Source organism: Hibiscus syriacus, unplaced genomic scaffold, assembly GCF_006381635.1.
Source record: "Hibiscus syriacus cultivar Baekdansim isolate YM2019G1 unplaced genomic scaffold, ASM638163v2 tig00109949_pilon, whole genome shotgun sequence".
Taxonomy (NCBI): Eukaryota; Viridiplantae; Streptophyta; class Magnoliopsida; order Malvales; family Malvaceae; genus Hibiscus; species Hibiscus syriacus.
The window spans coordinates 1,023,565-1,045,182 of NW_024062537.1; positions in this window are offsets into that span (position 1 = coordinate 1,023,565).

Genomic DNA, 21,618 nt, shown 5'->3' on the forward strand with positions numbered 1-21,618 from the left:
AAAAATCAAATGTCTCAAAATATATGGAGATTCATCGTTAGTGGTGTATCAATTGCGAGGAGAATGGGAAACAAAAGATCCCAAATTGTTGGAATATCGAAATTTTACCCTTGAATTAGTGAAAGAATTTGAGAAAGTTACCTTCAATTATCTCCCTCGAGAAGAAAATCAAATGGCAGATGCTTTGGCTACATTAGCTGCTATGTTTCAAGCAACTAAGAAAGTTGATATGATGCCAATCAAAATGCAAGTATATGAAATTCCTGCACATTGTTATAGTGTGGAAGAAGAGGTAGATGGTAAACCATGGTATCATGATATTCTGCAATATATCAAAAATCAAAGTTATCCACCCAATGCATCGGAAATTGATAAAAGAACCTTGAGAAGAATGGCTGCTGGATATTTTCTTGATGGAGAGATTATGTATAGAAGAAGCAATGATCAAATGCTATTGAGATGTTTAAATACCAGCGAAGCTCGAAACGTCATTGAAGAAGTACACAGTGGAGTATGTGGAACACATGCAAATGGTCTTTCCATGGCCAGAAAAATAATGAGATATGGATATTATTGGGCTACCATGCACACAGATTGCATTGATTATGCAAGGAAATGTCATAAATGCCAGATATATGCAGACAAGATTCATGTACCCCCATCTCCTTTACATGTAATGACAGCACCCTGGCCATTTTCTATGTGGGGAATAGATGTCATTGGAGCAATCACACCGAAAGCATCGAATGGACATTGTTTTATCCTTGTGGCAATTGATTATTTTACCAAATGGGTTGAAGATGCTTCATATGCCAATATTAAGAGGTCCACAGTCTGCAAATTCATACAGAAAGAGATAGTTTGCCGGTATGGCCTACCAGAAAGGATCATTACAGATAATGCTCTGAACCTGAACAACAAAATGATGACCGAACTTTGTGCACAGTTTAAGATCAAACATGCAAACTCAGTGGCATATCGTCCAAAGATGAATGGGGCAGTTGAAGCAGCAAACAAGAACATCAAGAGAATCATTACAAAGACCACTGAAACTTACAAAGATTGGCACGAGAAGTTACCTTTTGCTCTATACGCATACCGAACTACTGTTCGAACATCTACTGGGGCAACGCCTTTTTCTTTAGTCTACGGGATGGAAGCAGTCTTACCAATTGAAGTTGAGATTCCATCGCTTCGAATATTGAGAGAAATAAAATTGGATGAATCTGAATGGATCCAAGCTAGATTTGATCAATTGAACATTATTGAGAAGAAAAGATTGAAAGCTATTTGCCATGGACAGATGTATCAAAAACGGATGATGAAGTCTCATGACAAAAAAGTACATCCAAGAGAATTCCAAGAGGGTGATCTAGTACTAAAAAAGATCTTGCCTATACATAAAGATTTCCGTGGGAAATGGATGCCTAATTGGGAAGGGCCATACGTTGTAAAAAAGGCCTTTTCTGGAGGAGCATTGATCTTGGCAGAAATGGATGGAAAAATTCTGAGAAATCCAATAAACTCGGATTCTGTCAAGAAATATTATGCTTGAAGAAAAAAAGAAAAAAGAAAAAAGAAAAAAGAGAAAAAAGAAGAAAAGGGGGGGTCAAGGTGAAAACTCGCAAAGGGCATCTTGTAACCAAAGGAAGGATTTGAGTTGAAAACCTGAAAAGGCGGCTCAAATGCATGTTGATATTAGGCATCTGACAATTGAACCCTCTTAAGATTTTGACAGTTTGGGAGAAACTTCACATCTACAAGCATTTCGACAACGTTTGAGATCTTCCAGACAAAAGCTTACATCATTTCTCTAAATTGTGTCAACTTGATTAATTTAGAAATACTTATGCTAATAATTTGTTGAGACATTTGAATTTTTATCATTCTTATGCTTGTCATAATTTTGAATACAATTCTATCTATTTCAAGTTCAATTTATTTGAGATTCAATTTATTTTCGAAAATTCAATTAATTTTTCTATGAATTAACAGAATTTTGAAATAAGTTAAAGATTTCTGAATATCACTTTATGTTAATACTTTTAAATACATGGAATACAAATTAAGCAAATCATCACCATCTTAAAGCCATGAACAATAAGGTTGTTATGTTGGATACAACCGACAACAAGGTCGAATTCGACAAATCTACTCTTCAATTGCTCCAATCGATCATCATTCAGTTCTTGCACATCTGCTTTCAAAAGTATGCCAAGACAGTAAAAGGCAACTTCTGCATCATTAATCCCAGAGAAAAGAGACAAGACATTGATACCACCATGAACATGTCTCTATACAGATTATTGTGCATGGTTTTTAGAGAAATCTAGAAACATTTCCACCTCATCAGATCCAAGTGGAGCAACTTTATTCCTTCCAACCCATACTAGATTCCATTTTCAGCACTCATAAAGAACATACTTTTGGATATTCGAATGTGATTCATTTTCATAAGCTTCAAGAGCCTTACAGATCCTTTCTATCAATTTGGCACTTCCTGTAGATGTTTATAAATAGTTCAACTTTGTTCTTGGATCCCAGGAAGGCCATCATTTCTTTGTCAATGGAAAAGCATCAGCACATGGAGGAAACAGAATAAATAGAAAATCTGTTCTTAATTGGCAGAATTATGAATATAGCCCTTTTCAGTGTAGTAGCATGAAAATGTTTCGAATCTACAAATTCTGGCTTTACATCTAATAAGTACTGTGATATCCCAGTCCAAACATTAACTGGAAAGATGAATGTGCTCATATCATCTTCTGGAAGTGTCCTTTGAGTTATCTGATCTGGTTTGGTAAAACCAATCATTGAATTTGAAAGATGAATGTGCTCATAGCATCTTCTGGAAGTGTTCTTTGAGTTATCTGATATGGTTTGGTAAAACGAGTTATTGAATTTGAAAGATGAATGTGCCCAATAGCATCTTCTGGAAGTGTTCTTTGAGTTATCTGATCTGGTTTGGTAAAACCAGTTATTGAATTTGGAAAGATGAATGTGCCCAATAGCATCTTCCGGAAGTGTTCTTTGAGTTATCTGATCTGGTTTGGTATGAACCCCAAAACCAATCATTGGATTTAAAAGATGAATTTGCTCATAGTAGAAATAAGGAGACCCAATAGCATCTTCTGAAAGTGTTCTTTGAGTTATCTGATCTGATTCAGTAGGAACCCCAGAACCGATCATTGGAATTGAAAGATGAACTGCATGATCATCTTCATTAAGAAGCTTCTTTTCAAGTTTCCTCTGCTTCTTCCTTTTCCACAAATCATAGCCCAAGTTTCGTCTTTGCTTGTAATTGGGATCATTGCATAATGGCTTCCCATCTTTTACCGGAAGAAATGTGTCAGCAGCCTTAGCCATTTGAGCATCACATATAAAATTTGTCAATTTTGCAATTGATGAATCTGGACCACATCTCTCCATGGCTATTGAAGCTTCAGCCTCTGAGAAGCCCATTTTTGTCAAGTATAACAGTTTATTCTCCTCATCAGAATCAGAATACAAGATTTCTTGGTATTAAAAGAACTATCGATATCTGTGAAATCATCTTGAAAGGACATTTCATAATCAGATGAGTTGTTATCAAAATCAACATGTCGCATGAAGGCAAGCTTTTCAAGAGCCTATACTATTGAGTTTTATTCTCAAGAGGTTTTGTGACATTATATCTACATCTACATTTGTCAAAGATGATAGATTCTCTGATTTGAAGAAGAAAGATTTATTGGGTTTCTACAACTGAAGAAATACTCAGTTCACCAATCTGAAATCAAATAACTTAACATTCATGCAATATTTAGGCATTTGCAAAAATATGTGCATTTTCATTCATTTTCATCCATGTGGAATTTTGACAGGAATTTAAAAGATTTTAGCAAAGATTTAAATCTATCACTTGATGGATTATCTTTTCCAGGTAGAGTTCATAATGAGAAGAACTCATCTGAAGAAGGATGAAGAAGTTCATAATGAGAAGAATTTGTTCAACCTTTTGCTCAAATCCATAACTTGATGGATTAGCTTTTCCAGTTCGAGTTCATAATGAGAAGAACTCATCTGAAGAAGGATGAAGAAGTTCATAATGAGAAGAATTTGTTCAACCTTTTGCTCAAATCTATCACTTGATGGATTAGCTTTTCCAGTTCGAGTTCATATTGAGAAGAACTCATCTGAAGAAGGATGAAGAAGTTCATAATGAGAAGAATTTGTTCAACCTTTTGCTTAAATCCATCACTTGATGGATTAGCTTTTCCAGTTCGAGTTCATAATGAGAAGAACTCATCTGAAGAAAGAAGAAGAAGTTCATAATGAGAAGAATTTGTTCGACTTTAGTTTAATCAACATCAACTTTTCCAGAGAAAGTTCATAATGAGAAGAATTTATCTGAAGAAGGAAGAAGAGAGTTCATAATGAGAAGAACTCATCTGAAGAAAAGAAAGTTCAAAATGAGAAGAACTTGGTTAACCTTTTTGTTCAAATTCATCACTTAATGGATCAACCTTTACAGAGAAAGTTTATAATGAGAAGAACTCATTTGAAGAAAAGAAAGTTCATAATAAGAAGAGCTTATTCAACCTTTTGGATGACTCTATCACAGAAGGAAAAAGGTCAACATCATCCCCACTGGAAAGTTCATAATAAGAAGAACTCATCTGAAGAAAGAGAAGAATTTATTCAACATCTCTATCATGATCAAGTGAAGCCAAATGGATAAAAAAAATTTATTATCTTTTCATCTTTGCCCTATTCCTGTTAACACAAGAATGAGCAAAGAGGGGCAGCTGAAGATACTAATTTTTTACCCATATTGATTTTTTATTATATTATTATTATTATTATTATTATTATTATCATTATTATTATTATTATTATTAAATATATTAAATATATATAAATAATAAAAAAAATACAAGCCCAATCGACCGGCCCAATTACAAATGGCCCATCACAACCCTAACAGATTAGGGTTTCCCTCTTCCCAGCCGCCTCAGCTTGCTTCCGTTGGATCTGGCAAGATCCAACGGTCCAGATGGTTCCAGCAGGAAACCCTAGGGTTATGATACCCTAGGGCCACGACGCCGGCCGCCTCTCTGACCCGTCCATCCACTGCTGCCACGCTTTAACAGAAACATCCAGAGGAAGCAAGGAACGCCGTCCACGTTCCAACCCTGGGGTGAGTCACCACCTACGGTCCGGTGACTCACTGAACTTTACCCTTCGGACCGGTCCGAAACGAACACCGGTGATGGCTATAAAGCCATCACCCAACCTGCAAAGAAAAAAAAAAAAGGAGGAAGAAGAGAAACATCCCACCGAGGAAGCCACCGGACCCCTTCAAACGTCACCAAAACCTTCAGAAACCGAAGGTACTTCTTTAGATTCGCTCCGATCAGGAGCCATTTAGGAGAAAAGAGCACCGGAACCGTCCTTAGGACGGTCCGATCTATCTAACGGTGTAAAAATAAAATTTTCCAGCCACCGGATGCGGTGGCCGGCGGTAAGGGTCACGGCGGCAGACGGTTGCCGTCCGGTGACCGGCTTCCCTCCGATGAGGGAAGCTAGAGAGAAGACAGAGAGAAATTTGTTCTCTCTCTGTTAGAGAGAGAACAGAAAGGAAGAAATGAGAAGCTGGCCCATAGGGCCAGCCGGTTTAGGGTATTAATACCCTCTCCCAAACGACGTCGTTTTGGGGAGGGTATTTTGTAATTTCATAAAGGGTAAACCCCGTCCGAAGCCATTCCAACTTGTTTTTTTTACATTTTAGTCACTAAATCGAGTTTATAATCCTTTTAATTTGATCTTTAAATTTTAGTTTTATTTATTTTAGTCCTTTATATTAAAATAATATATTTAGGATAAATAATATTTAATCCCTTAATTTTAATAAATAATATTTTAATCCCTAGTTTATATTTTTAATTTATTTTAATCTGATATTTCGAATTTTAGATAAGTTTATTTTTGTCACTAAATTAATAAATAAGAAAATAGCATGTTTAATCCCTGTAATTTTGATTAATTATGAATTAGGTTTTTAATTTTAATTTTACTATAATTTAGTCACTTATTTTAAATATTTTTTTATTTTATTACTTTTAAATATATAGCTCTAATTGTATTTTTATTTTTATTTTACTTGTTTATATATTTAAATATTTTTATTATGTAGTCATAAATATATATATAATAAATAAATATTTATTTTAAATAAATTATTTTAATATTTATTTTTCAATATCGAAGAAAAGGACAGTCTTAATACAACTGGATGTCCTATTCTGGTATTTTAAAATTAAAAATTATAAAAAATATTATTTAATTTAAATTAATATTTATCAATATCAAAGAAAAGAGCTGTCTTAAGGCACCTAGAAGTCCTTTTCCGATATTTTTAAATATTTTTTATATAATTTTGAAATAATAGGATTATAAATTAAATATATTTTGAATTTTTAAAATTTTTAATAATAGAGACAATTTATAATTAAAAAGTACCAATTTTGGGCGTTGTAGGGGTGCTAATCCTTCCCTAAACGTAACCGACCACGAATCCCTTTTTATTATTAAAAAGAACAAATTTTTGGTTATAAACGCAGATCAGTTCATTTTTTTTATTGATGTTTTCTTAAAACTCTTTAAAAAAATAATTTTTAGGTATTCGACCTACCTGACCCAAAAGGCCGATGGCGACTCCCAAATTATTTTCAAAACCATTTATGCACATCAATTTTCCAGCCAAGTATAATATTTCGTGCCCGGACAAAAACCGGTTACGACAGCTACTTTCCCTACTATGTTTGCAATACGTCGGAACAGTGCTTTGCAGTAGTACCGGTAAGGTAGTCTGGTAACCTAAACCACAGAAAAACATGCGATGGGTGTTTTTCGGTGGTTGAGAACGATCTACTCCAAAGTTGGACCGTTAAGTAATTCCCGTATATCGTCCATGGTCTTTCAGGACCTTAGTATAGTCTCTCACGTCTTCGAATATGACTAGATAGTAGTTGTTCTCCATGTTGTCGCAACCGTCTTTCGGTTGGGCTTCGAAATTGGGATTCGACTTGAAAAATGTGGATTGGAGTCGCCACAGATCATTTATTTAAAACAAATGGGTTGATCGGATACCCTATTTCTTACCTGATCTGCGTCTTTCCAAAGATGTGTCGGGTTCGGGAGTCGGTTACGGTCAAGGAAGGATTAGCACCCTTGAACCGCCCTTTCGGTACTACGTAATTTCCAGTTGCCTTTTATTAAGAAAATTGCAAGTTAAATTAAAAGGTAAAATTTGATCCGAATTACTTACCCTTAATGAGTTTACGGAAATACCCTTAAAAATAAGATGTTAAAAGAAAATAATAATAATAATAATAAAAGAAAGTAACAAAACTAAAGAGTAAACCAAAGAAATAAATGAAACCAATAATAATAAACATAAAATAATTGGATGAAAAAAAAACGAAATTGAATAAAATAAAATAAATGAAGATAAAATATATATACAAAAATAATAAAAAAAGTAAAGTGTTTTTTTAAAAAAGAAAAATAATAATAAAAACAAACAAATTAAAAATATAATGAAAATAAATAAATAATATAAATAAAATAATAAAAAATTTATATATAAAAAATATAAAAATGTATGTATAATATAATAAAATACTAGTAATAATAATAAAAAATAATAAAAAATAATATACATATAATATTAACTAAAAAAATAGTAATCATAGAAACATAAAATAAAATGAAATAAGAATATATATATAACGTTAGGAAAATATAGTAAAAAATAGTAAATAAGTAAACATAGATAAAAAAATAATAATATATATATAATAGGAAAATAATATAATATAACGCAAAAAAATGAAAAAAAAGAGAACTATAATAAATAAATAAAATAATATAATATATATATATATACATATAAATAATAAGGGTTAAATTAAAATAAAAAATGAATTAGGGGTCGAAATTAAAAGTCAATTGAAGAAAAAACGAATCTGCGTGTATTTAAAATCAGGGGGATAAAAATGGGCATTAACCCACTGTAGAGGCAAAACACACGGATCCACACGACCCGTTTATAAAAATCCGAATAGTTTTTCAAAAAAACACAAACCTCGGGGGCTAGATCTACAAAAAGATCTCGAAAACTCCCCCGTTCATTGGCCAAAAACACTTCTCTCGGTTTTCTTTCGAATCAAAACACAGCAAGGGTAAGGAAAAATAACATGCGATAGTATGAACTTTACCTTTCAAAATATAAATGCTTCGAAAATGGCTACGAGTTGCTTGTAATTTTTTGCTTGGTATTTCGTATATCTCTTCCGAATGTGTTATAATAGTGAGTTAAAATGACTATTTATAATGCTTGTGGATCCTATCTTTAGGAGTTTAAATAATAGTAGAACTCTATCATATTTTTAGGATTTTGAATCCTAGCAAAATTCTATCATATTTTTAGGAGTTTGAATCCTAGTAGGACGAAAAGGTGTGTTGACAGCTGCCCCTCTTTGCCCATAGTCGTGTAACGGGGATAGAGCAAAGATTAAAAGACACACTTTTCGTTCAGTGGAGTTGAAAATTGACTCTGATGTTTCAATAACTCCCTGTCGAATTGAGTTACGGATGACTCCTCTATCGTGAAGTCGAGTTCATCTTGAAATGATATGAAATTGAAGCCGTATTTTGGAATTTGAATTAGCACGTGGCTTCCCGTTGCCCTTTGGTCTTCTTCTTGGTTTAAAGACCTTGGATCGGAATCGAACTCAAAAATCTTCATTGACATATAGCTTTTTCTTGACTTAAGCCATGCTGCTTGAAAATGGTTGCTTGTCACTCAGGCACGGCTAACCCAGGTCCTATTCTCGACTTGAAAACCTCGACTATAACCGGAAAGTAGTGCGATTGATGTGTCATCGAGCTGAATGGAATCGAACTCGACAATTTTGATGGAAGATAACCCTTCTAGCCTTGAGTTATGCTGTAAATGATGTGCCTTGGAGCTGAGCGTAGTCGAACTCGAAGGTCTTTATTGATAGATAATCCTTCTTTGAGTTTGATATCCCTCGTCGTGAAGTTGAAATCCAATCTAAAGATGGATGATGCTTGTGTGCACGATTCCCTTCGTCGTGAAGTTGAAACCGCGGGTGGCCCCTTCGTCGTGAAGTTGAGCCTGAAATTGGATATCCTTCGTCGTGAAGTTGAAATCCAAGTAAATAGCATTGTTCCGAGTCCAATATCCTCCGTCGTGAAGTTGAAATTAGCTCTGGAATCGGGAAATTGTTTGTTGACAACCAGCCGTCCCTTCATTGTGAAGTTGAACTTGTGCTGTCTCGAGTCCAATATCCTTTGTTGTGAAGTTGAAATTGGCTTCGAAATTGGGAAATTGTTTGTTGACAACCAGCGATCCCTTCGTCGTGAAGTTGAACTTGCGTTGTCTCGAGTCCAATATCCTTCGTTGTGAAGTTGAAATTGGCTTCGAAATTGGGAAGTTGTTTGTTGACAACCAGCGGTCCCTTCGTCGTGAAGTTGAACTTGTGTTGTCTGGAGTCCAATATCCTTCGTTGTGAAGTTGAAATTGGCTCTGAAATTGAGAAGTTGTTTATTGACAACCAGCGGTCCCTTCGTCGTGAAGTTGAACTTGCGTTGTCTGGAGTCCAATATCCTTCGCTGTGAAGTTGAAATTGGCTTCGAAATTGAGAAATTGTTTGTTGACAACCAGCGGTCCCTTCGTCGTGAAGTTGAACTTGCGTTGTCTGGAGCACAATATCTTTCGTTGTGAAGTTGAAATTGGCTCCGAAATTGGGAAATTGTTTGTTGACAACCAGCGATCCCTTCGTCATGAAGTTGAACTTACGTTGTCTCAAGTCTAATATCCTTCGTTATGAAGTTGAAATTGGCTCTGAAATTGGGAAGTTGTTTGTTGACAACCAGCGGTCCCTTCGTCGTGAAGTTGAACTTGCGTTGTCTGGAGTCCAATATCTTCGTTGTGAAGTTGAAATTGGCTCTGAAATTAAGAAGTTGTTTGTTGACAACCAGCGGTCCCTTCGTAATGAAGTTGAACTTGCGTTGTCTGGAGTCCAATATCCTTCGATGTGAAGTTGAAATTGGCTCTGAAATTGGGAAGTTTTTTATTAACAACCAGCGGTCCCTTCGTCATGAAGTTGAACTTGCGTTGTCTTGAGTCCAATATACTTTGTTGTGAAGTTGAAATTGGCTCTGAAATTGGGAAATTGTTTATTGATAACAAGCGGTCCCTTCGTCGTGAAGTTGAACTTGCGTTGTCTGGAGTCCAATATCCTTCATTGTGAAGTTGAAATTGGCTCTGAAATTGAGAAGTTGTTTGTTGACAACCAGCGGTCCCTTCGTTGTGAAGTTGAACTTGCGTTGTCTGGAGTCCAATATCTTTCGCTGTGAAGTTGAAATTGGCTCTGAATTTGGGAAGTTGTTTGTTGACAACCAGTCGTCCCTTCGTTGTGAAGTTGAACTTGTGTTATCTCAAGTGGCACGATATCCTCCGTCGTGGAGTTGAAATCGCGGATAGCCACTTCGTTGTGAAGTTGAGCCTTGACTTGAATATCCTTCATCGTGAAGTTGAAATCCAAGTATTGTATGTTGCGGGTGGACACAATTCCCTTCGCCGTGAAGTTGAAACCGTGGAGACCCCTTTATTGTAAAGTTTGGCTTCGAGCTAGATATCCTTCATCGTGAAGTTGAAATCCACTCTCGAGCAAATTGTGTTGTTTCGAGAGAAACTTTCAATCTGTCGAGTTGGTCGAAGTGTAGCTTCATACTGCTGAGTTAAGCAACCAACATGAATCTTTAAAGGTGCTTTTGAATCGAGTATCCTTCATCTTGAAGTTGAAACTTGACTCTAAAAGCTGCAAAAAATTATGTATGTGGAAAATGATAAATATGATGCTCTAAAATGTATGCATAAGATGCATGTAACAAGAATTGGTTATATTTTATCTCCTGAAAAAGGTCTGATAATTTGCATTAGGATGTTGAATCCCCAAATGATACCCCAATATCAAAAAATGCCTTAATATTTGATGTTGAATCTCCAAAGTTGCCCCAAATGTTCCTCATTTCTTGCTTCAGCATTGATTTTGAGCATGAGTTTTGTGTCTAAGAGTCACATGTCATTTACCAAGATCCACTCTAGAGAGACTGTCATGTTTGAAAAAAAATGTTTTTCTTTCTCTTTTATTTTCAAAGTTCTGAAAATATCAGTAAAGAGTTTCGAAAAATGTTTAATCAAAAGTTTTAAAAAAATTGTCTCTTTCACGGTTTTACAATTGAGATGAATCATAAAACTAGAGTTCATTGGATATCAAATGTTTAATTACAATGTTAATCCTTCAACAAATTATAGCTATTTGACACGTGTCAAGATCAAAGCTATCTTTGGGAAATGGTTAAGTAAAGAAAGGATAAAAAGGTCTCAGGTTATTGTGTTTGGTCAAAGGTTTGGCATTTGATGCTCAAAGGTTTGATGGGGTAGCTTGCATGCTCCTCTACTGGAAGTGTTCTCTGACTCCCAGCTTTCATAGTCACATTTGGATTGTGCGATGCCTTATCAAGGAATTTGTGTGATCGCCTCAGTTGCACAATTTTTATATTCGAGCCACCTTTTCAGGTTTTCAACTCGAATCCTCCTATGGTTTCAAGACGTTATTCAGGATTTACGTCTTGAACCCCCCTTTGTTATTTTTCTCTACCATGAATTAATTACATTGTTTTTTGCAAACAAAGATTAATCCTGATGGGCAGGATGAAATCTGAAGATATTCTCTTTTGTTTAGAAATCCATGTATGATTAGAAGGGACTTTTAAGGCACGTAATGTAGGTCAGGGTTCATGGTTATGAAAGAAAAGGATAAATAGGCCCAAACAAGTGTTTCAGGGTGTTGAACCAAGGATCAATTCATTCTGATGCCTTCAATCTTGCTCAAAATGTTTCTCTCTCTTGATGCTCTATGATCTTCGAGTGAAGTGATTCAGTGATTCGGGAATGATTGTGCTTGATCAATCTCATAGTTGAAGCTTGATGTACCATTTGTCTTTAGGGAATCTTTGCATGTGCTTTTTTGTCCCTTTTTCTTTTTGATTTTTCTTTTTTCTTTTTGTTTTTCTTCTTTTTCTTCTTTTTCTTCTTTTTTGTTTTTGCCCTTATTGTTCTGATTGAATCTTTGCACTTGGCATTTGGTTCACCTTTTGGTATCTCATCTGAATCAATGTCTTCGCTCATGTGAGCATAATTCTTCCACCCTGCCCCCCAGTGTGGAGGGTGATCCTTGGTTAGGGTTGAATCAGAAGAAAAATACTACAGGCTCAAAAGGGGACACAAGGGATATATTGTTTTCCTGTTGTGAAGGGATAAATAAAGAAAGTCGTTCATCATTTCATACATGTAAATCTTCACAGAAGAGGTATCCCCAGGGGGATAGATTTTTAAGATTAATTCTATTCACATGAAAACAGTGTAATTAATGTATGATAGAATTATTTCGAATGAATTCTTCTTTTTCCCAGATGTCTCAATGTTCAGGCTCCCCGCGAGATGCCTTAAGTTCGTTCTTTAGAAGAATGCTCATGTTAAAATGAACAACTCAATGCCTTGGATTTTAATGGTAAGAAAGGTTATTTTTGAGTCTAAAAAAGACAGTGGTGTGATCTTATTGACTCAAAGAAAGGTATGAGTGTATCAAAAAGATAAAGGCAATGTTCAAGAATTTCAAAAGGAGGTAATGTCAAAAATTTCATCTTTTGGTAATGACCACGAGTTGTTTTGGGTAAAGAATCAAGGTATTTTATTCTGGGGTTTGAGACAGGGTAAGAAAGGTCTAATCTTTCTATATGTAAAAAAATCTATAATTCTTGAAGAATTAAAAGAATCATTAATTCATTTAATATTCGAAGAACTAAAGATTAAAATTTGTTCAATTGCTCCACCTTAGAAAGCAGCATAAATTCAACCATTTAAAACATTAAGCAAACATGAAAGATCAAAGACGTGTTCAAACAAAACAATCCTCTAAGTGCAAATGGTATATGCCATGCCCCCTTCTTCGGCAAGCGCCTTACAGTTTTCAGAGGAATGTTTGGGGCTTCTTATGTGGTAACAGCTAACAACTTTAACATCGTAGCCCTTAAGATATGGGGATTCTTTTCTTAGATCATCCTGGCAGGCTTTGTCCTACAATCAGCTGATCAGGCTCCCATTGTATTGTTTTCAGTTTTTTTCTTTTGATGTTACAATCTTGCTTCCATGTGGTGTCATGTGGTTAAAACCACTTCATCGAATCCTCCATGAAGAAATTTCATGTTTATGAAAATGCTTAAAAATGAAATGTAGATGCACAACGCAAAATGAAAAAAATGCATGAAATGTTCAAGGCATTGATCCATAAAAGTGCCCATTATTATAAATAATCCTTATTTCGACAAAAATGTTTTATCTTGTAAGAGACATAAAAACAATCAAAGGTACAATTGGAATAAATCCTCTAGACCCCGAACAGCTTCCAACAGGTTGACAAGTCTTCTGTTTTCATCTGCCACTGGTTGTATGCCTTGTTGGACCACTCCTGCTTCCCTTGCCAGGCAGTGTAGATGGCGAGCTGCCTTCTGTACTTGATCCAGGAAATCTCGGATGACTGCGTCTCTGGCTTTCACCCTTTGTTGTGCTTGCTCCCAACGGAAACACCACTGCAAACCCCCATCGAAGGGCACTATCTGAAGCTCACTCGCTTGCTTTTTGAAGTTATTGTTTTACCATCTTTCTCATGTTGTTTCTCCAAATCAGCCATTTGGATTCTCAGGAGTTATCCTTGACTTTATCTTGGTACCCCTTTCTCAAGTCTTCAAGCTCAAAATAGACTCTTTTCTGCTCCCTTTCCAGTTTGTCTGCTCTATCTTTCTAAGAATTGACATCTAGTTTCCATTGATAACGTTCAGCTTCAAGTTCCTTAACTCTCTGTTTCAGCTTATTATTCACAGCTTCAAACTCTGCCTTGACTATCTCAAGTTCAGAAGGAACAGGCCTGAGATGTTCCTCCATGGTCCTGGTGTCTTCACAGTCTGGCATCGGGATGCTATCATTCTTTCTCAATCTTCGCCACTCCATATAATTCGGAGTAAGAATATCTTTGGCAGCCACGACATCCATCCGGGATACTTTCTTCCATGACTCGGCTGCCTCTTTGATCCTCTTCTTATAACTATCACCGTGATACACAAACTCTGATGTAGATAATCCGTATGTTGTTGGGATAAACTGACGTGCCCCATACTGTCTAAATGCCAACAACGGAGCATACCCAACTGCACCCCAAAGTCCAAGTAAGGTCATAATGTCAGAATCCCCAAATCAGAAAAGAACGTCACTGAGGAACAACCAGGGGGCTCTCCAAGTAATATCCCAATCCTGAAGATGAGTGAAGACCTTCATCCATTCTTCCTTTGAAGCGCCTTCATGCCATTTCATAGTGATGAACTCTCCCAATGATGAATAGGTAGTGCTGAATCGGCGGTAGGCAACCCCGTTAGTCTTCCAGAAGTGGCCGTGAATCCAGACTTGAAGGAGCTGAACACATCCAATGAACCTTCCTCCACTAGTTCTTCTGCAATGATTAAGAGACCGAAAGGTCTCGGCTAAGATGGTCAGCGCTGGGTTGACTCACCTTGGAAGTTGTTCAAATAGTTCTACTACGGTTGCGTCGATACACCCCAAGGTCTTCGGAAAGATAATCAAACCGTACAGACCCAGTGCAAAAAGATCTATAGTCTTCCATTCATCAGGGTGGTTCTTCATTAGTTACTTTATATGGATCCACTCGATTCCTTCCCCATTACCCTTGTGTCAAAGTCGATCAGTCACCCATTTTTCATCAACCCCTGCAATCTTAGCTAGCCCGTTCTTGAAAGGCTGACTCTTGATGTGTTTGATATATGCCCTCTCTAGTCTGATGTTTTCGCAGTACAGTAGGGTAGTATACTCTTCAATTGTGGGCACCATGTCCTCCCGGTTAAAGGTGAAACAACTATATCTCGGGTTTCAGAATTGAATTAATGCTCGGAGCAGGGGCTCATCAGTCTTGACATGGAGTAAGAGGGCAATATCACCATATCGTTGGCTGAACTTCTTCTTTCTGTCATTCCCTCAACTGTCCCAAATATTTCGTAGTTCTTGGACATCATTTTGTTTCAGGCTGACAGATGCGTAACTAAAAAGCTTTGACACATAATTTCCCTGAAGACTGTCTCCCTTCTGTTTCTGAGTCTTCTCGGACCATAGTCATGCCTCAGCGTTTTTAATCTCTTGTATTACAACACCTTTGTCCATTAATTCGGATTTATTTTGTGTTTAACAAACATTTTTTAAGGATCAATAACCTCTTGTTATGATGCAAATGCTAGAAAACAAACATAAAGGTAAAAGGATTAGTAAAATAAAAATAAAAATAAAATGACGAAAGAAAAAAACACAAAAAAAAAATGGTTAGAGTAAAAATATCTTAGGTTTTGGAATGTGGTTTTAGGGTAGGCTTTAATTCTCCATGGTTTCCCGGTTTAGGTTCTAAAAACGGTACCCGAGTTCTCCTTGCTGGTGCCCCCTTGGGCTTGCCAGACCCTTAGTCCTAAACCCATCACAGGCTTGTGTGGACTAAGTTAAACTCGAGAGGACACATTCCCTTATGCCCGCACGGTGAATAAATTCACACGAAGACATAAGGTATATGAATCCCGAAGGCTACTTACTAGGCCCGCACGGTGAATAAATTCACACGAAGGCGTCGCTTTCACCTCCACTTAACACAGGGTTTAGAGCTCAGGTATAGAGCCTTAAATGAAAAAGATTTAAAGGCTGAAATCACGAGAAAACGATTAGTACAACTATTTACCCGAAAATATAATCAAAAATAAATAAAAAAGGATCGAAATGTTACCTTAAAATTTAAACTTACGCTTTTCGTTAAAAAGACAACTGAAATTACCTTAGCCTGACTCACTTACTTATCCCAGCGGAGACGCCAAGCTGTCGCAACCGTCTTTCGGTTGGGCCCCAAAATTGAGCTTCGACTTGAAAAATGTGGATTGGAGTCTCCACCGATCATTTATTTAAAACAAATGGGTTAATCGGATACCCTATTTCTTACCTGATCTGCGTCTTTCCAAAGATGTGTCGGGTTCGGGAGTCGGTTACGGTCAAGGAAGGATTAACACCCTTGAACCGCCCTTTCGGTACTACGTAATTTCCAGTTGTCTTTGATTAAGAAAATTGCAAGTTAAATTAAAATGTAAAATTTGATCGAATTACTTAACCTTAATGAGTTTACGGAAATACCCTTAAAAAATAAGATGTTAAAAGAAAATAATAATAATAAAAGAAAGTAACAAAACTAAAGAGTAACCAAGGAAATAAATGAAACCAATAATAATAAACATAAAATAATTGGATGAAACAAAAAAAATAAAAAATAAAATGAAATTGAATAAAATAAAATAAATGAAGATAAAATATATATACAAAATGAATAAAAAAGGTAAAGTGTTTTTTAAAAAAGAAAAATAATAATAATAAGAGCAAAGAAACTAAAAATATAATGAAAATAAATAAATAGTATAAATAAAATAATAATATATATATATATATAATATAAAAAATGTATGTATAATATAATAAAATACTAAATAGTAATAATAATAATAAATGAAAATAAATATACATATAATATTAAATAAAAAATAGTAATCATAGAAATATAAAATAAAATGAAGTAAGAATATATATATATATATATATATATATATAACGTTAGGAAAATATAGTAAAAAATAGTAAATAAGTAAACATAGATAAAAAATAATATATATATATAATAGAAAAATAATATAATATAACGCAAAAAAAATGAAAAAAGAGAACTATAATAAATAAATAAAATATAATTATATATATATATATATATATATATATAATAATAAGGGTTAAATTAAAACAAAAAATGAATTAGGGGTCGAAATTAAAAGTCAATTGAAGAAAAAATGAATCTGCGTGTATTTAAAATCAGGGGGACCGAAATGGGCATTAACCCACTGTAGAGGCAAAACATACGGATCCACACGACCCGTTTATAAAAATCCGAATAGTTTTTCAAAAAAAAACAAACCTCGGGGGCTAGATCTACAAAAATAGATCTCGAAAACGCCCCCGTTAATTGCCCAAAAACACTTCCCTCGGTTTTCTTTTGAATCAAAACACAAGGGTAAGGAAAAATAACATGCGAAAGTATGAACTTTACCTTTCAAAATATAAATGCTTCGAAAAATGGCTACGAGTTGCTTGTAATTTTTTGCTTGGTATTTCGTATATCTCTTCCGAATGTGTTACAATAGTGAGTTACAATGACTATTTATAATGCTTGTGGATCCTATCTTTAGAAGTTTAAATAATAGTAAAACTCTATCCTATTTTTAGGAGTTTGAATCCTAGCAAAATTCTATCCTATTTTTAGGAGTTTGAATCCTAGTAGTACGAAAAGGTGTGTTGACACAGGTCGACGAGTTGAATCTCTCCATGTGGTCTCCATAGGGTAAGGATTCTGTCGAGCAAAGTTTTATAGCTAATTGTTCGACCTATTAGTCGGAATATAATTGTATTCCTCATACTTCTATCGATTTGGTCGTGTACCCTGTCCGAAAATCTAATCGTAGGGAAAACCCCGGTTTCGTCCATTATGCAATTCTCATCGAGGACTATTACTTCTTCTGATTCTAAATCGAAATCTTCTCTTAGGTTTGATGTCGGTCTCATAGCAACCATTGTTGCGTAGGAGGGTTTTTTATTTGAATACATCAAGGGGGTTGATGTAGTTTGACCGCCTTGAAAATCTGCTTGTACCACGTTTGCTTCCGTGCCGGCAACTTCTGTTTGCATGGTGTTTTCTTCACTAACCGTCTCATCTTTTTAACTTTCTTGGCCGCTTGCTGATCTTCCACCAAGATTGGTGAACCTGGACGTTCGAGTATTGGTATTGAACCTAGGGATTGGTTGATCTCCGGTGGTCTTCCCCTAGGGCTGAAATAAGGGTCTTGTTTCCGATATATTCTCCTCTATGAAGTTCTTCCGATATCTCCATTACTTGATTGAATTAAAATATAATTTAGGTACTTAAAAGGCGGAATTGGGTAAATAGTGGGTGGATTATTTAGCCCAATAGGGCAACAGAGAATTTATTTTAGGATCTATGACCAATGCTACAGTGTCCATGGAACTCGTCATGCTGGCTTAACGAGTTCCATGGGATATATTTTTTAATGGTTCGTGTCATGTGGGTTCCACAGCTAGAATTTATTTAATATATTTTATAGGACTTATCATGCCCGCATGACGAGTCCTAATAAAAAATTATTTTTTTAAATTTTAAAAACATTATTTTTAAAAAATATATTATTTTAATGGTGAAGGAACTCGTCACACCGGTGTGACTAGTTCCAACGGCTAGAAATTTGAAAGTTTAGATCGTTGGATTGACTGTTGTTGAACGATCATTTTTTTTAAATTCAACGGAACTCGTCACTTCGGTGTGACGAGATCCAACGACTAAAATTTTTCCATCCCTTTAAGTAGTGTACATCATCTTCAATCTCGTATATAACACATTCCTTTCATCTCTTACACAACAAACTCATTTCATCTTCAATCTCTTACACAACAAACTCATTTCTTATAACCAAATACATTTCAAACAATGAGCAACAAATTCTTCACAATTGTCCATTATAATGACGAAATTCTATAGACTGATGTTGGTGTTGTGTTTAAGTCACACAAACCCATCAATATGATGTTCCCTGTAGATGTATCTCATCACCAAATGAAGCAAAAATTTGAGAGAAAAGTTGGGGCTTATATTTCATGTTTAAGTTATAGGTACCTGATCTCCACAAATCCAATGACATATGGAAAAGTCCATCTTGATGATGATGAAGATGTTGTTATTATGGTTGGACTTCATCAATCATCAAATAATTATATGGTGGAGATGTACGTCGAAACCATAAATACAATTGATATTCAGACCTCATCAGTACTAGCTCGAAGAACAAAAAAAGCATGCCCCTCTGAACCACATGCAAGTGATGGTGATGATAACCATGTTGGACGGTTCAGTGAAAGTCTTGCTGAATTTAGCGAAGATGATGAAGATATTGTTCCATTGGTAGACGATGATGACACACCATTAGTTGATGAGTCCGATGTTTTTTAGACTGCTTCATAGGGACAAGGTGTAGATGTTGAGGCTGATGTATGGGTGGCATCTCTTTCAAGATATCAAGGATTGCAGAATGCTCCAAATGTATGGGCAAAAACTTACCCCCAACCTGAAATACCTCCTCATGATCTGTCTCGGTATCACCATGCAGCTGCAATGCATGACATTAACTATGATGCTATGCGGAATCCTAAAATATATGATATGCCAGAGTTATGTGCTGCCCACTAGGGTTCTTCAGACGAGCGGTGATCTGAGTTGGCCATTGGGTCTCTGTTTGAAACAAAAAAAGAGGCACAACTAGCAATCAAGGAGTACTGCATCAAAGCTCATCTTCAATTCTATGTCGTGGAGTCGGATCAAAAGACTTATGTTGTATGGTATATACACCTTGATGTTAGCTGTAAATGGATGATACAAGTATCATACCTACAACGGAAGATGTTGTGGGAAGTCACAAGGTTCAATGCACAACACGCACGTACAATGACCTCCTTGACACAAGACCACATACAATTAGATTTAGATGTCATATGCTCTTATGTGAAGCTATTGGTGGAAACAAATCCAAGAGTACCCGTTTTTGTGTTAGTGGCATCATTCGGAATACAATTGGTTATATTCCAATTTATTACAAGGCATAAATTGCTAAACATAAAGCAATGACCTTGTTGTATGGTGATTGGGATCAGTCAACGTCTACTACAAGCAATGTAATTTTTCATCCCTGGAACCATTGTTATATACTATACTCATCCTGTAGTCACGCTTGAGGGAGACGTTATCCCCGGGAAGAAATTTTGGTGGCTTGTTCTGGCGTTTAAGTCAACTATCAAAGTGTTTAGATTTTGTAAACAAATGATTCAAGTCGATGGCATTTTTCTATATGGGCTCTACAGACACGTCTTGATGATAGCTGTTGCACAAGATGGAGACAAAAATATTTTCTCCATTGCCTTCGCTATTATTAAAAATGAATCGGAGGAAACTTGGAATTTCTTTCTCTCCAACTTGTATTCCCATGTTGTCACTCAAGATAGGGTTTTCATGATCTCAGATCGATCGCCTGGATTGTTATGCACAATTTCTAGAACCGAAAATAGATGGACGCCTCTGTACGCATATCCTACCTATTGTATACGTCATATTGCGTTGAATGCAATAAAGAGGTTTAAGAAGAAAAAGATAAAAAAAGAGATTATTAACATGGGTAAGTATTATATAATTTCTCATTAATTGATAGACGTCTCCGCATGCATATCCTTCCTATTGTACACGAACCTTGCTGAATGTATCAACTCAGTGCTGAAAGGGACTCGAAATCTCCCGATATCAAGTATTGTTAGGGAGACTTACTTTAGGTTGGGTAAAGTATGTGCAGACAAAAGTGCACAAATTGATGTCATGATCAACGATAAGAGAAATTGTACTCCAGATTTAGAGAAGGCAATGCAAAAGAATCAAACATATGAGGGAGGTAATTCTACAACATACACTGGTAATTTGAATAGAAGATGGCATGACTGTGGTCGATTTCAAGCTTTTAGGTTCCCATGCACTCATGTTGTTGCTTCATGTATGCACATCAATGTTGACCAATATGTATATACTGATGATTGTTATAGCTTGCACACTATGAGCAACATTTACAGTTGTGACTTCAAGTACCTCCCAAATGAAGTATACTGGCATACATGCACAATTTATGAGGAATGGTTACCAAATCCTGAATTACGTAGAAAACTTTATAGGAGCGGATGTAATAGGCGTAAAAATGGGAGACGATACCACGTCAACGATTGAAGCAAAACTAAACAACACGCTACATCCATTTTTTCCTCTAACCACTATGGTCGCCTTGCAAAGTTCACGATAAAAAAAAAACCCAAAATTATAGAACCCCATCTATATTGGCAACATACAAGGAAATCGTTTAATGTCGGAAGATATTGGGTGTGCACCAAATTTCCCAATTTATTCGTTAGTAAGATCCCTCCAATTAACGTCATAAGAAATGCTCGAGCTGCATATATCACCTCTTGTTTCGTTGATTGTTCATCTACTCTAAATTCTCTTTCCAACCACGTCATTCGTATCCGCATCCAATCAATGACATCGGTTGGAGCCTCCTTTCCCAATAAATTTGAAATAACAACATCTCGCGCATAATTGTTGCAAAGTACCAATTGCATACCATTGATCGGAACACCAAGTTGATACGCTACATCTTCCAATGTTATCGTCACTTTACCACAAGGAAAATGAAACGTATGCGTTTCGGGCCTCCAACGCTCAATCAACGTCGATATTAGTGCCGACATCA